Source organism: Hakea prostrata, chromosome 8 (assembly GCF_041222555.1).
Source record: "Hakea prostrata isolate BN-2017 chromosome 8, UWA_Hpros_2, whole genome shotgun sequence".
In the NCBI taxonomy this organism is placed as follows: domain Eukaryota; kingdom Viridiplantae; phylum Streptophyta; class Magnoliopsida; order Proteales; family Proteaceae; genus Hakea; species Hakea prostrata.
The window spans coordinates 17,627,632-17,644,577 of NC_142607.1; the positions used below are offsets into that span (position 1 = coordinate 17,627,632).

General features: G+C 34.8%; 1 pseudogene; it reads right to left on the bottom strand.

The window, feature by feature from the left end:
* The window catches only part of LOC149007331 (ARF guanine-nucleotide exchange factor GNL2-like), a 42,422-nt pseudogene extending 26,853 nt beyond the window's left edge, over positions 1–15,569 (bottom strand).
* Between the last annotated feature and the right edge of the window lie 1,377 nt (positions 15,570–16,946).

Consider the following 16,946-nt stretch of genomic DNA (forward strand, 5'->3'; position numbering starts at 1 on the left):
TCTTCTTTTTTTGATTGCTTTACTGATACTCCTTATCTACTTCCATAGCCAACCACATTTCTGCATTCTATATTTTCATCCCTCTTTCTTTCCTTGCTCCATCCTCGTTGGTTGTGTTGGGGTGTCACTTCTCTTCACACATAGTGGTGCTTTTGTTCCTTGGACTCTTGTTTCTTGCATCATTCTTTTCTTCTTTTCCCTTTGATTGACACCTTGCCTTCGAAACTTTCATTCCATTCCTTTTTCTTTCTGTCCTTTGCTTTCACTCATCCTTCCTTCCTTCCTCCCTGACGTTCTTCATTACATCTCCCCACTTTCTTCTTTTACCTCCACCATCCATCTCCCCACTACTTGTGCCAAGTTTGCCCATGCAATCTCAAATCTACTTCATCCTCTACTCTCTCCTCTCCTTGTACCATTGTTCCCTAATGCTTCTTGCTTTTGCATTGTCCGTACCACCATGTTATCCTCCTCGTTGCCTTCTTCGGCATCTTGATCTGTAAAAATTGTTTTGGATTCTTTATTTTTGTGAGTCTCCAAGAAAGTATTGAATAACCATTTAAACGATTCTGCCGTCTCATCATACAAAAGTGCTGCTCCAAATATAATTGTTCATTTATGATGATTAAACCCAGTGAAAACACCAAAAGGTCTGTTTTCCTTGTTTGTACAAAATGTTGTGTCAAATGTAACAACATCACCAAAGATTGCATAATCGATTACCATCTTTGCATCAGCCCAAAATATATTTGTAATTAGTTCATCCATGTCCAATTGCACCTCATAGGTAAATCCTTCATTACCCTTGACTTGATTTTGAAAATATCGAAGCATACACCCTACTTCACCATAACGTAATTGCCCCTTACGTCGTTTGACGTTCAAATAATTATAATGATCTACAATTGTGTACCCAAGGTTATGACTTCCACTGACTTGTACACCCATATATTGAATCATATTCTTGGTTTTAATTCCAGATTCATCCGCCAACTCAATTTCAAGGGCCTGCACATCTGAGATTTTCCGTTGTGACCGCATAAAGTGAGCGGTGTTTGGGGTGTGCAACTCGTGATTATGAGCTTCAACAAAATCATAACATTCATATTTACTATTTCCCAAAAGCTTGATTCCCATGCGAGCCTCACATTTGGTTTTTGTCTCTGCTCTAGGGTTTTTAATTGTGGGTCTGTCACACTTATCTTCTCCCCTGCAACCACTTTTAGAACAACTAAACCTCCTAGATGTTATCTTCGAACTATCTCGTTTGCTCTTGTGTGCATATTGTCTCCGAATGCTAAACCCCAGTGTGCAACCATACATATTGTAGAAATGATATGCATCCTCTTCAGAATCAAATTGCATGCCAATCTTAGACTTACTTTCATCAACTATATCCATTCTGCATGAACAAGATCACAATTATAATGGCTAAAAAAAAAAAAAAAGCATCACAACATATATCTGAAAACCAAAACAAAACCTACCAAAATCCATGTTAATTCACCAAAAAATTAAAAAAAGACTCTACGTCATATCCATCATCAATGTTTTATATAGTTTTATTATCTTCTTCCTATATGGGTAAGATCACATATCAATGATAATCCTATGTTAGTCAAAGAAGTTCACAATTAAAAAAAATAATAATAAAGAAAAGAAAAAGCTCACAATTCATAGAGAATTAGTATCATGTGTTTGTTTTTAGATTCTAGCATATTAAGAAGAAATGAAATCAAGTAAATTCTCAAATTCATTGAAACAAGTTAATGCCAAACCATTATTAAAAATCTTCAGTTAAGAACTCAATGAAACAGTTCATGAAAGTCTATATAGTGAACTTAACTTTAACGGAAATGATAAGAACATCAACCCAACTATGCTTCGTAAGTTTTTTTCCTTTTTCCTTCTTCCTTAAGAGTCACCATTTAAGATGTGGGATTTTGGTCAACCGATGATAATCATGTGCCTTCGAAAATAATAATTAGTGGCATACTTTGACAATAACTAATAGTAAAAAATTTGTGGCCTTTAACTCCTATTCAACCTTTTTGCCCTCGTGCATTTCAACTTCAACGGCCATAAAAAAAAATAAAGAAACTCAAGTGCATGATTCATTTATGTGTGGCTAAGGCAGACCCACCACATGAATAGTACAAAATCACATCATAAAGTAAATGCATCCCTAGAGACCCACTTTGTAGAAAACATTATCTTTGTTTACTTTTCCAACCTAAAGCTTGAGTTTAATAATGGTTGCACTAGAAACACTTGATGCCAAGAACCAAAGAAAACCTAGTGTAAAAGATTTGAAACAAATCAAAGGTTAGTCTCTAGCTTCCATAAGCAAGTTCACTGATTTTATCCAGATCTCAAGTTAAGCAGCGTTGGGTGGTTACCCTCATACCAAATAGCCATACCAAGTTAGTTAGTTAGCAACATCATGTGATATTCAGCTTCACAAACAGTACAGGATATTCAATACTGGACTTGTGAAGCCAATGGCAAAGGGAAAATATTTGGAGCTAGGATGGCCAAAACAAGTCCAAAAGCCCTAATGATGCGCACATAGGCATGCAATAGCAATACAGGTTTACAATCAGACCAATTTGAGTTGAAATCATGCTGCATTTTGAGGATTTAAGCAAAACAATAGATTAGCAACATAGTTAGCAAGGCAGTGGACAGGTGCCTACGTGACCATAGCATTAATAGAAAAACAATTCATTTAGGTTTGGATCTCAAGGCGTATAAAACTAGGGGATGAATTTGCTTTAGGTCAACAGCTCACAAAAGCACACAAGGCGAAGTCTTGACCACCTAGCGAAGTGCCATATTCATCAAAATCAACATGATCTTACTCCTTGCTCATCCCAACTCGTTTTGGAAACTTTGAATACTGCTAAACTGAACCTTAAAACCCATTCACAGCATCGCCACCCCCTTGAAGAGCTCCCCAAGTTTGATAAATAAAAGGGTCAATATCGACATCACAAATTGAAAGCATCTATCGAGTTTATGAAGAAACCCATTTGCAAAATATCACAAAGCCAGTGGAAACTAAGCAAGACTGTTTTATAAGTGGGCTTTTACCTTAGAGGCGGTGCTGCAAACCCGTCGTTTGGTTTAGGAAAGCACTACCCTTGTTGCCGTAGGTCGCCGCTGAGAAGGAAGGTTTATCACAACATTCCCTTGATTCAACGAAATAGGGTTCCCTAATAAATCTAATCGAGGTGGGCTTTTACCTTAGCGTGGTGCTGTGTCGTTTGGTTTATGAAAACAGCTACCCTCGATGTCGTCGCCGTCATTGTCGCGGGAGAAGGAAGGCTTATCCTTTTCTTGATTGACAATAGGGTTCTAAATTGATCGAGATAGTAGATTAGATTTGGGGGGTTTTATTGTAAATTAAAAAACTCTAAAACCTCTCATGTAAAACAACTTCAAATTTACAATTTCTACCCGCATTTGAGATTTTACCGGTTAGATTAATTAGTGCCACGTGTTGTGTTCGCGCGGCGGCTGTCCGCTCCCACTCCACATTGAGAATCCTTATTATTTTTAATTTATTTTCATCATGATGATGATAATTATTCCATCTTTTGCTTCGTTTAATTTTATAGTCATGACCACAATTATAATTTTCTCTTCTTTTAGGCTTATTATGAACTATTGCATTTACTTTAGGGAATGGAGCAAAACCAGTAGGATGACCTTCATAATTTTTTATTAATAATTGGGATAATTACTATTGGCCCCCTGTACTTTGATTTTATTACTACTGTATCCCATATACTTTTTAAAATTACTAATTCAACCTTCAACTTTGTCTATAATTATTATTGCCCCCCTACCGTTAAGTTCCATTAGTTAACTGATGATGTGGTATCTTTATATTTTTCAAAACCCCAAAATACTCTTATACTTATCTCTTTATTTATTTACCCTTTTATCAAGTTACAGTAGTACCCTTAATTAACTGTGGACAAAAAAATAACTATAATCCGTTTTATTCTTATAAATAATTTAAAAAAATAAAAAGAATGTTGAATAAAACTCAAATAGAAACCGAAAAGGAAGGAAAATCGAATTCAACTCAAATTGGAAACTAAATATCACTTAAAATTTTTTCAAAATAAATGAAGTTTAGTGAGGGTGGGAAACCAAATTGGATTTAGATTTTGTTCATTTATTTAATTCAAAATAAATGAAGTTTAGTGAAGGTGGGAAACCAAATCGGATTTGGATTTTGCCCATTTCATTAATTCAAAATAAATGAAGTTTAGGGTAAAATTGACATTTAATCTGGTTTTATAAATGTGGTAGCATCGTCTTTTGATTTCTTAATTTTAATGAAGGGCAAATTAGACATTACATATTCAAACTTAACGGCAACTTAACACCGTTATAAGGAAGGGGGCAACAGTAATTTCGTAAAGAACAGGGTTTTATTAGTAATAAAATCAAACTACAGGGGGGCAACAGTAATTATCCCTTAATAATTCATTATTTTGTCAGCCACAAGGTGTTGTAAATATATTTAAAACTTATTAATGTTATTTTATATAAATATCTGTTGAATCGTGTCTTTTATCCATGGTTTTATTTAGTCCCAAATCGGGTTGAGAGGATCTGATTATATGATTTATATATAGTAAGGGCCCATGTATTATTAATTTGTGCGATGAATCGAGCCTGAATCCTGTTGTGACCCTGCCATATATATATATATATATATATATATGACTTGGGACTTGGGTTGTGGGCCTTGAAACAGAAGGCCCATTTTGTCATGGGCCCTATTCTAGAAAGCCCACTACTGGGTGAAAACATGGAGATGCCATTAGAGAGGCACTTTCCTATAGGGAAGTCAGCTGGAGGTACCTTTCTGAAGAGAGTTTAGTTGAAAGGTACCCTTACAAAGAGAGGAGTCCTTACCCTTTCACCCACAACCTTTGGGACTCTATATAAATCCATTTTTGTGTTCATTCTTGACTCTAAATTTCCTCCTCTTTCTTTCTCTCTCTCCCTGTTGTTGTTCAGTTAAGCAGTGAACATAATCTGATACACTTTAAGTAACCTTTCTGGGGTGCAACCTTAAAGGTTGGGCTAACTGATCTTGGGGTGAGGACATTGTAGAACTCATATTGCACAAATCAGGGTGTCTAAATATCTTAAAGAAAGTACCTTTGGTACGTTTCAGCTCATCAAGAAGTATTGTGAGAACAAGAGTTCAAGTGTATTTGCAGATTCCTTAACAATGTTTCAACAAGGAGGCATGAGATTAATTTATAGTATCTTTTAAAATTTTTTTTCATGATATTGTTGTTGTAACAACACATTTGAAACATGAAAAGTTGTTGGTAAATCCTCGTCAATAATTTTATTTTTTTACATAATTTCAATTGAGAACTAATTTTAAAATCTGCATTTATAGTTTTACAATTTTGCAACTTCAGGTGCATCCAATAACATTTATTGTACAAAACTAGCAACCATGTTATACAATAAAAAGATGATGATTTTATTTTATATTTTCAATAACAAAATAAAACCATCATGTGAGGTTGATTAATAACAAACCGCAATTGTTAAGCAACCCAAAATGTTACATTGCTACATAGATTGGTATGAGTAGTACAACATTATAATTTTATATAATTGTACTTATAAGCAAAAAAAAATTTCAGACTAATAAAATACTGAATATTATGGTAGTACAGATATAATAGGATGGAATCAACACATAATAAAATAAAGAATGAAATATAAATTATATGTCAAAATAAATATACACAACTAATAATTATCTTGACACTTAACGTAATTATAAAAACAAATGTCTAGAAATATAAAAGAAATGTAAGAAATGATAATAGCAAATCATTGCTCGCTATAGAAAAATATAAGAATTAAAATCTTGAATCATATGCAATATCTAATGAATTTTCTATTATCATATTGAATATTCGTATATTTCTAGTTTCCAAAAAAATGAAAATTCTAAATATATTATCAATAAAACTTAAATTATAAACTAATATTGACAATAATTAATCAACTAACTAATTGAAAAAAAAAGGAAAACGAAAAAAGGAAAAAGCAAAAAGGAAAAAGAAATGATTTATTGATAAAATTCTGAAAGAAATCTTATTGTACTAATATCACTTAATGACCTAATATCTTATCATTTGTTTGACTCTAAGATTAAAAAAATCACATACTTTAATCTGATGCACTTACATTGTAAGATGGACAAGACAAACTCTATTATCTACAGAAAGTAAACACGAAGAGGTTGATCATTTTTTTCACTTTGGAATATAAATCATAATGGTATATAGTCTGTCGTATTTATTTTTAAAACGCAATTACTTTGAGCAAAGTCGTGCTGATAACATGCTATAAAATGAAAAATATATATAAAGATAAGAAAGAAAGTTAGGACAAGACGAATAAATAACTTTCTTAATTGAATTGTCTGTATTACATATTTATAATAGAAGTAACATCTTCTCCGATATGAAAATGACAGGTCTACAAGGAAATATAGTATATGATTTTTACACACAATAAGATGATCTTGATATGAAATGATGGATTGCTATGATCTTCAGTTAATATGAAATGCAGATCATCAATATTGCATGCTAGAGGTGGCAAAGATCTTCATTTGAAAGTTATATATTTTGGTATTATCTCTTTGGGGATGATGACATCCACAAATAAATATTATTTATAACAAAAATAAATTTATCTTCCTATTAAAGGTGTTTAGCTCAACAAGATTATGATTCTTGCTCGATTTTATTTTCCATCTATCTAAATCCATGGAATCTCATTCTATTTAAAGGTGTCGATCGGTTTAGTTTTTAGTTTGGTTATAAATAATGATAGTACAATCCAAATTCGATCTAAGAACCATGTTAGTTTTAGAGTTAGAACTAGATCAGAACCTACTTGGTTCTGATTCCAATTCAATAATAGAATATGGTTTTAAATTAGCCCTAAATGTGGTTCCTAGAAAGAAAATATAAGTACTTGGAAGAAAATCATTTATTTAGGTAAATTATTTAGGTGAGTAAATTATTTAACATATAAGATTTTGTAATTTAAATATATATAAAAGAAAGAAAGGCATATTTTATGTTCTCAATTTCTAAACATTCGTTAACCCTCAATTTCTAATCTAAAAAAAACATATAGTTGTTATAGATTTAATTGTCTTTGTTTTATTCTCAATTAATTTCTAAATTAATTCTCTAAATCTAATCAAAATCAATTTACTAAATTCAATCTAATCATACTAGGTAAAGATTAGTGGAGAGAGAAATGAGAAATTTAAACTTATTCAAATGCACAAAAAGAGTGAAAGAAAGGGGAGTGGTGGAGAGATTTTAGGAGTTGATTAGATTTAGAAAGATAGTTGAAGCAGGAAACTTTCCATTTTATAATTTTTTCCCTTTTTCTTTTTTGTCTTTCTCAATATTTTTCCTATTTCCCGCTACTTATTTCTAAAATCCACTTTACTGTTTGAACTTAATTTATCCCATGGTTCCCTCAAAAATTTTAAACGAAAATTTCCCACAAAAAAATGAAGCCGTGTACAAAGAGGGCAAATGCAAGACAACCAAATAGAATATCTTTTCCTCTTATTCTCTAGCAACATTTACACCTTAGTCGTCATTTTTGTGAAAGCTTTTCCTCTCAATCATCTTCTTCTCCTTATGGGACAATCCATCTTTTCTCCAACTCAATGTCTCTAATGTGATTTGAGAATCCGATCCATGATGATCTTTTCTGTCTTTTGCCTACATTGTTCAAAAATGCTAGATTTAACATTCCTTGGTCCCTTTGTTATGCAAAATTAAACAGGTGTAGCTATAATGGATAAATGGAGATAGGCGCAATGCAAAGTTGAGGGCATATAAGACACTCTTACGACTTCTTTTGGCTGGGTAGGTTTCCCTTTGATCTCTACTTCCCAATCTTTGAGAAAAACCTGGAATATTAGTCACAAAGAAGCAAATGTTATAAAATAAAGAGAAAATATAGAATACAAAGAAGAAAGACAAGATCGGTTCAGCACTTCTATTGAGTTAGTCATTACATATTTATAATGGAACTAGCAACTTCTCTGATATGATAATATCAGAGTCTACAAAGAAATACAATATATGATTCTTACACACAATAAGATAATCTTGATATGGAAGGATAGATTGTCACCCAAGATAAAAAGTGTATAGAATGGAAATATTGACTGCCAACATTGTGTAATGAGATGGTTGTGATCTTCACCAATATTGCATCCTGAGGTAGTTGGGATCTTCAATTGGAAGTACAATATCTTTGGGGGTAATGGACATCCATAAATAAATATTATTTATAACAGCAAAGGATTTTTTACTTTTTTTTTTCCTTCTTTCTTTTTCTAATTCTAAATTGAGGTCAAGAATCTTTCATTCTCAGATTTGAAGTCTTTTCGTTGATTACAATGTTTTTGGAATTGCTAGTTTCATTAGATCACTCTATTTTATTTCTTTATCTCAACAAGGTATAGTGATGGTATGTTTTATAAATTTTTATGAGTATTTATTAAATAGTTATTAACAATTAATTTGTTTTTACTAGTTATTGAAATATTCTACAAATTCAAAATAATGCTATTCATGTAATACCCGCACCCCAAAATTTTCGATCTAATTAGAATTTTATTTTTATCCGAAGAACCAACTCGGACCGATGAGCCGGGAGTCGACGCCGTCGAACCGGCAAGCGAACCACTGGAGACCCTCAGCGAGAATGTCATTCCAAAGAGGTACGATTTAATTATTCGGGGATTTATTTATTTCTCCATGATCGATACTGATATGCTCTGCCTCGTTCCGTGGCTGCGACCAATAGAATATCGTGATTTTCCACCCGTGTTTTTTATTACCTCCGAGTGGGCCCGATTGAGTGGGCCCCGCCCTAAAACCCCGTCTTCTTGAGTGGTTATATATATTTTGGATTTCATTTTTAGCATTATTATTGCTGATATTAGATATATCATTTATATAGCATGTATTATATATATATATATATATATATATTTCCATACGTGGAGTGGGGTTGGGGGTGGTGGGGTGGGAGTGGGAGGTGTCACTTTTCTTTTTATATATATATATATATATATATATATATTGTTCCATACGTGAGAGATGGGGATTGGGGGTGAGTGGAGGAGGGAAAGAGGGAGGAGGTGACACCTCCCACTTTCCCACTCACTTGCATGGCTTTAAGAGAGAATTAAGAAAAGGGGTTTTGCATGGTTTAAGAGGAAGAAGAAAGAGAAATAGGAGGTGGCAATTTTACTGATAACGTGTAAGCCTTAGGGAAATGAAAGGTGGGAATTGATGTGTCAAGTGGTAAAGTAAAAAGGAAAGAAAAATAGGAGGAGGTGGTTGTACGTACAACACAAAAGAAAGAAAGAAAGAGGAGGTGACACCTATCAAGTGTGATGAATTAATGTTGATAAAATTACTAGGAGAAAGAGAAAGAAGAAGTGGTATTGCTCTCAGATGCGTGTAATGTGCAAGAGGTGAGTGGAAAGAGAACAAGGGAAAAGTAAAGGAAATGGAGAAGTATTGAGAGACAGAGAGGGGAGCTACGGAAGCCATTGAAAGGGATATTTGAAGTAGAGAGAAGGAATTGAGAAAGAGTCAAGAACTCAGAGAAAGAATTTCGGAATAAAGAGAAAGAGTTTGCAGGACTACTAAGAGAGAGAGAAGAAAGGACAAGAGAAGAGAAGACGTGTATACAAACTAGCCTAAGGTGAATTTTAAAGAAGCTTACGCTGAACTGGCACGAAATTGGTGAGTGGGAACTTAGGACTCTCATGCATCATGGATCTTTACATTATTTTATTGGTCATGCAAGCAATGCGTATATTGTGTGTAGAATTGATGTAATTAGGACATGCATGACATAGCATGATATTTATATAATTGCAATACATGTGGATACGTACCCTCTGGTGATGATGTGAGAAATACCTTGAATGTGTGATCGGAAGCCCCGGTAGAAGTGTATGATGTGGATTACACTCCTGGACTGTACACTCGGTATTCCCACCCTCATTACTATGATGGGTATGAAATGACTTAATTATAGTAAACAACATTTCGTTTTAATTCTATATTGCATACGAGACCAGCTATATGACTGTGGTATGGACACATAACATATTCCGGACCCCGCATAATCATCATAGTAGATTGCATGGCTAGAGTGCATATCTGAGTGCTACTTCCCTTGCCAATAGGGGATTAGGTGTTGGCCAACCCATGGGATGTGGGTGAAATGTGAGTAACCCATGGGCCTCGTGCGGTTGTCTAGGGTGAAATGCAAGTAACCCAAAGGTCCGTTGGCATTCTTGTGGTTATGTGAATATGATTAAACACTATGAGGGTATTGGAAAAATACTGCCTCGCGACTGGAGTGGCGCTTAACCCTCACGGACCTAGGCATTGTATGTTAGAGCATACATTTGTGCATCATAACCTCATGATATATTGTTGTGTTTGCTTTATAGATGTTTCCCCTCACTGGGCTCTGTGAGCTCACTTTTTATATACACGTGTTCTATAGATTCTGTATTATTGGAGGATGCCGATCTTAACCCTTCCGACTTCCCATCTGAGGCACTTTCGACGTGTGTTCCCGATTATGAGGATTGGTGGACCCCCACTCCTTCTGATCATGGAAATGGATGTGTGTGTGACATTTGTGCCTACTCAGGACCCACTTAGGCTTAGTAGGGTTGCTGGTGACCTGACAGCTTTCGGCACAATAGATGTCCATGTGGGGTATATGTTACGCCTTGTACCTGTGTAATACGAGTCTCACATGGTGGAGATAGTGTTATTTCTGTTATATTTTGTATGTCACTTGTTGGCTCAGCATCATGTATTTCTTTTTGGTGTGATGCACCCTAGCCCTGGAGGGTATGTGTATAGGTACAAGTGACTTTTGATGGAAAGGAAATAACACGTTCTCCCTTTTGTCCTTAGTTATCTAAGTTTAATTCAGTTGCCTTGTTATGGTTGATAATTGTGACAAATGGGTGTATATTACAACCTGATCCTGGGTTGGTGCGAGAGCGGACCGCTAAGTGTTCGTACCGTTGCATCTTCGGTTTGATGAAATCGGGGTGTGCCAATTCAAGAAGGTTGAGATTAATCTTTTGTAATCTCTTTCTCTTCCTTGGTAAGTCATAATTTTTTTTGGGGTCTCGATATAATATATATAACTTTTGTTTTTCTTGTTAGCATTTATTGAATGGTAGCTAATTGTTACTTTTATTGATATTGATTATAGGAAATGCCCACAAAAATTGAATCATATGGAATTAAGGTGGCATAATTATTGCAAAGTTCCGCAACGTACTAAAACTTGGAAGGCTTGAATGTGTGCAGAATCTGGATGACACAAGTATTCAACGACTAGTCCAATTCTTGCATCATTCTTTAGGGTGTAGGTGGGGAGATCGGAAAAGATGGAGAATTACACAATATGAATTGATGGAATCAAATATTCAAGGACAAAATTATTGATGTATTAGGTAAATAGGATTTAGATGAGTCAAATTTACTTTAGGGCCTGTTTGGTTACATGAGTCTGGAGATTTCAAATATCTAGAGATTTCAAATCTATGGAGTCATAATTTATAAAATTAAATGTTTGGTTGTGGAATGAAATTTGTGGATTCATCCTAAAAAACTATTTGATCGACGTGATTTTTGTGAATGTGCAAATGTATAGCTTTCTTGAAATCTCTAGATTTCATCCCTTACCCATAAATCTACAAATTCACATTTTTAGGGTAAAAAGGTGAATCTCTAGATTTCATGAATCTAGAGAATTTTACACCAAACGGGTATAATTCTCAGATTCATGAATCCAGAGATTCATCAAATCTCTGGATTCATGTAACCAAACAGGCCCTCAAGCATTTATTGTATTTAATTGTAAGCAATTCATTGTACTCAATGATATTTTATTACCATTTATCAAATGAATTTTATTTTAAATGTGTTGTATATTGATTGGATTATTTGGATTTAAGAAACGTGTAAAATAAAAAAAAGGGATAATTAATAATGCCCCTTGTACTATAACTCTATTACTATTGTATCCCCTATGTCTTCACTGATGATGTGGCGTTTCTATATTTTTCAAAGTACCCATATTAACCCTGAGTCATGTTATATTACTGCTTTACCCTTGTTTTAAATTACAAAATTATCTTTTAATAACCTATTAATTTAAAAGATGGGTGAAGAAATGCTCCGTTCACCCATCTTCTCACTTTACAAAATCAGAGAATCCCGAACCCCTCTATTGTCGTGATTGGTGAGATAAAAAAAAAAAAAAGAAATCTTATTTGTTGTGGTTCCAAATTCTGAATAATCATGAGAAGGGTCTAGACTTTTTCTTCCTTTTCCTCATTACTTTTGAATTGCTTGTCTGGTTGGCGACTGGTTCATGACTACTAATCCTACTGACCAAGATTAAAGCATTCACATTCTCTCACTCCAACCAGACTCCTTTCCTTGTCGCTTGCACAAAGCTCCTAGTCTCGCGTTGGAATCAATCCCTGTTATCATTCTCCATATCAGTAGAATGTTAAAAAGGTGGGAAGATAGATGGGAGTGGACATTAATAATCCGAACAAGGAACCCTTCTAATGTAACAATTACATAGAGATTGGGAAGATTTTCTTTGATCATTTCATTTCATTGGTTAGCGAGTTCTTGTATATGCAGAATGTATCTTCCCTTTTCAATTTTATTGTTCAAATGCTTCTGCGTAAACGTTGATATGGCCCTTCTTGGTTTTTCTTTTCTTTTCCCTCTTCTAAGCGCAGAGCTATTCCTTGAAGAGAGAGAGAGAGAGAGGATGTTGGGGGGTTTTCAGTTCTTTGACCTTTTAAATACTTCTCTTGTTTACGTCACTCAAAACAAATACGTCCATTGGCTAATGTCTTTTCTTTCTGGCATCATCATGTGCAAGATTTCGAGTTAATTGTTTACTCAAGTCCACATTTTCATTATAATCTGTAACTAATGAATTGCATTTTCTTCTTGAAGGTTTATGAAGTTATGGGACTAGTTAGTTTGCTATTGTTTAAGGGGTGCTCAAAACTTATTAAACCACAGAAAATTGAATGAAAAACAGGTAACCTTTCTCTTTATGTTGATCCACACTAATGGATTTCCTGTTTAACGGTTGAACCTCTTTTTTTGTAGTAGTTTCTCCACATTCCATGCACTCTTTGTTATGTTTGCTTTATGTCTATCTCGTTCTCTCAGACGACCTTACTGATGGATCTCAAAAGTTCTGTAAATTTCGCTAAACAATATATAACTAGCATCATAGTAGCAATGCCATTCAATATTGATTGAAGAAGATGGGTGAAGAGAGTATTTCTTCACCTCTTCACCCATCTTTTAAAACAAGTTAAAAATCAGATTATGGATGAAGGATAAAATAGACATTATGCACTAACACTTAACAGTCACTTAACACTGTTAGAAGGGAGGGGGACAATAGTAAATTCATAAAGTGTAGGGTTTGATAAGTAATTAAGTCATAGTATAGGGGCAATAGTAATTATTCCTAAAAAAAATTATAGACAAATATTGTAACTATAAATTTGAGGCTAAAATCTATAATGTATATTTTGATGCACAAAAATTCATAGTCAAACATTTTAGTTATAAGTTTTATTAAAAAATAATTATACAATTGTTGCAGAAAAATCCAAAACAAAAAGTCTACTATTATGTATTGGCAATGAAAGCACTTGCAATTAAAAATCCATAGCTATAAAGTTGTAAGTTCGTTATGGAAATATCCGTAGTTATAGCCACAAAAATATCGACAACCATAATTTCGGTAATTGTAGATTAGCTATTGAAACACTACAATTATATTTTGTGCAACTATAGGATAACCATAGCAATATCCATAGCTACAATATGTGTAGCTAGAAATTAACCACGAAAACATCTACAACTATACTTTTCACCTCTAGAGGATATATAGCCATGGAACATTCATTACTATAATTTGTGTAACTAGAAGTTAGATGCGGAAACATCTATAACTAACAAACCGCATCTATAGAAATAACCATAGAAACATCCATAATTAAAAAAACTGTAGCTATAGACAGCCTTGTACATCTAGTCTTTTATGTGTAGCTATTGCATTTGCAACTAAGCTTATAGCGACGGATAGTAAAGCGCATTTACTCTGCAGCTATTGGCTATTGCTGCAGATTTCTTTACCTTTTACTACAAACAATTCCGCGATTATACTCCCTAATTTGTTGTAGTGGGAGGAAGTAATTTAAGCCTCTTATGCTTTAATAAATAATCCATAATAGTCCTTCATCCCCCTCAAAATGCTTTGCTCAACTTGTTTCCAACATTGAAGGCAGAAAGAGTTGCCGTTCTTGGCTTTAATTCATTACTTAATGCATAAAGGATCTCCTCTGTTGAAGTATTAGGATTTAAGAATACAATGAATTCTCAAAGGAATCAACGAGCTAACGGATTTGCGGCAAGGGTTGCGACAGAGGTTCCAACAATGGCAGTGAATATATCTCTTGCAAGCGGCCATTCAAAATCAGAAAGAATGAAGAGCTTATGATTTTTTCTTACTAATTATCATAATCCTCCATGTGGATCCATCACTAAAGATGAGTCTAAAAGGCCAAGTAGAGTGAGTGCATTATTTTGCAATCGACTAGAAGAGATTAGAAAGGTATTCTCTTAGTAGATCTTTCCTCCATTAATTTCTCTGATATCCTTATAAACTCCTCGTATGCCATTTTTCCTTCACTTCTATGGATTGTGTTGCAATCACACCCCACCCAGCTAGTATTGCATTCACCTGAATAGTTGTGGTTGTCCACAATTACAAGGTCAGGTCTACATTCAATCACAAGAACAACACAAACAAAAACATAATTGAAGAGCAAGAATAATCGTATTGTCCAAAATTGTATAAAAAGGTCAGCGGAAGTCTACGATGAAAATATGTTGAAAGTGATGAAAGGACAAATACGTTTAATTACAACCATTCGATAATCCTAACCAAATGATAAGTGTTCCAATCCAATGTCTTTGAAAATAACTAGGCTCTAGTAAAAAAGGCCGAGTGCCATAGGAGCACTCCAAACATGGACACGCATCACCATGAGCCTCAAAATCTCCCACAACTAGTAGCTCGTATGACTCTAATGGTACTGGGTACTCCTATACCACTTGCTTATTAAACTTTGCAGCACAGTATAAAGAAAAATATTCCCAAAAGGGATGAGTTCCAATGAACTCAACGAAATCAACAACATCATATAGCCAAGTAAATGACACATGTGTGAAGAATGCAATGCAGGAATGCTCCTTTATAATCTAACCATGTTAGTCTCTATCTAGGTAGACACACATTAAGATACAACACCAGTCTCCTCTGGGAATTCTCAGATAGACCCCAATGGGACCAAACAAACTGGGCGTCATAACCGAGGTATAGGGATAACTTTTTAATCAACGACCATTGTTGGGGATTAGGGCCAAACTCTCTCACTATGACTATTGGTATGAGAACTAGGGCATGTTAGGAAAATTCTTAGCCCAATGCAAGAAGTTACCTACTCAATCATGTCATATTAGGTTCAGATACCTTCCCTATGGCACCAGCCAACTCGGTTGGGTATCTTCACCTATCTAGGGAATGTCTACCGCCTATCAGAAAGTACCCTTAACCCTATGGTCATCCACATATGATAGTGCGGATGCTCTTGTGTCCCCTCGTAGAATGGCTACTGACTGTTGAATACCCACGAGGTCAACCTCTATCATATGTAACCCTACCATGAATGACACATGGTTTGATTGTGTCTCCTCATAGGATGGTTATTGACTATGGACACCCACAACTCTAGCACCATTGTCATGGGTCACTCGGCCTCAATACCCATGTCAATACGATAACAATATGATAAATGGGAATCCTAGCCATGCATCTAAACACCTGAAGCAAATGCACGTAGAGTCTATATGATGTGCAAAGGTACCAAGGGTAATGCATCATTATCCATGAATGCATCATACCACCATGTTCCCATATCAACATATTCATAATTGATAATAGCAAGAAAGTAATAAAGATAACATGTATTAATAGCATTTCATAGGTTACCCATGCATGCATACTCTACAATATTAGTCGTGACAGCAACATCATAAAAAATACATGATAGCACATAATGGAGCATGAACCAAATACATGTATACATGATGTTGTATCCCTCACTAACAAATTCTTAGAGATCTTCAAAGAGTTCAAATGTCACGAATTAGGATGTTAACAAGCTACCCAAAATCCCTAAGTATATGTGCAATTAGATTAGGTTCAAGTTGAGAAAATAGAGACAACATTCATACTTGACCAACCACCACACCAGGGGGTGGAGGTCGATTGCCCTCTTAAGGGAGGCCAACAGCCGTGGGGCAGCCTCCCTAGGGGCTCAAGCAACACTTAGGTCTGAACCTTGCCCTCTTCGATCCCCCAGTTCGGGTGGGTTTTAGATCGATCAAAGGCATAAAGTTCATCCCCAATGCGTGCACACTCACTCACAAACAACCTCATTTCAAATCATCCACAAATCCAAATATTCCACAACGTTAAGTCTTCTCTGAGATATACTTTGAGATGGGAATGCCATTCTATATGCTAGATTCAATCAGGACCCAAAGAAGACACGTGTCTCTCAACCAAATCACAACTATAGCAACATATCTTCTACCAACACTCATGAACCAAAGGGAAATTAAATGGAAAAGTTAATGGGGGTGGTTGGTTAACTTCAATATCACCAACCAACAATCAATTTG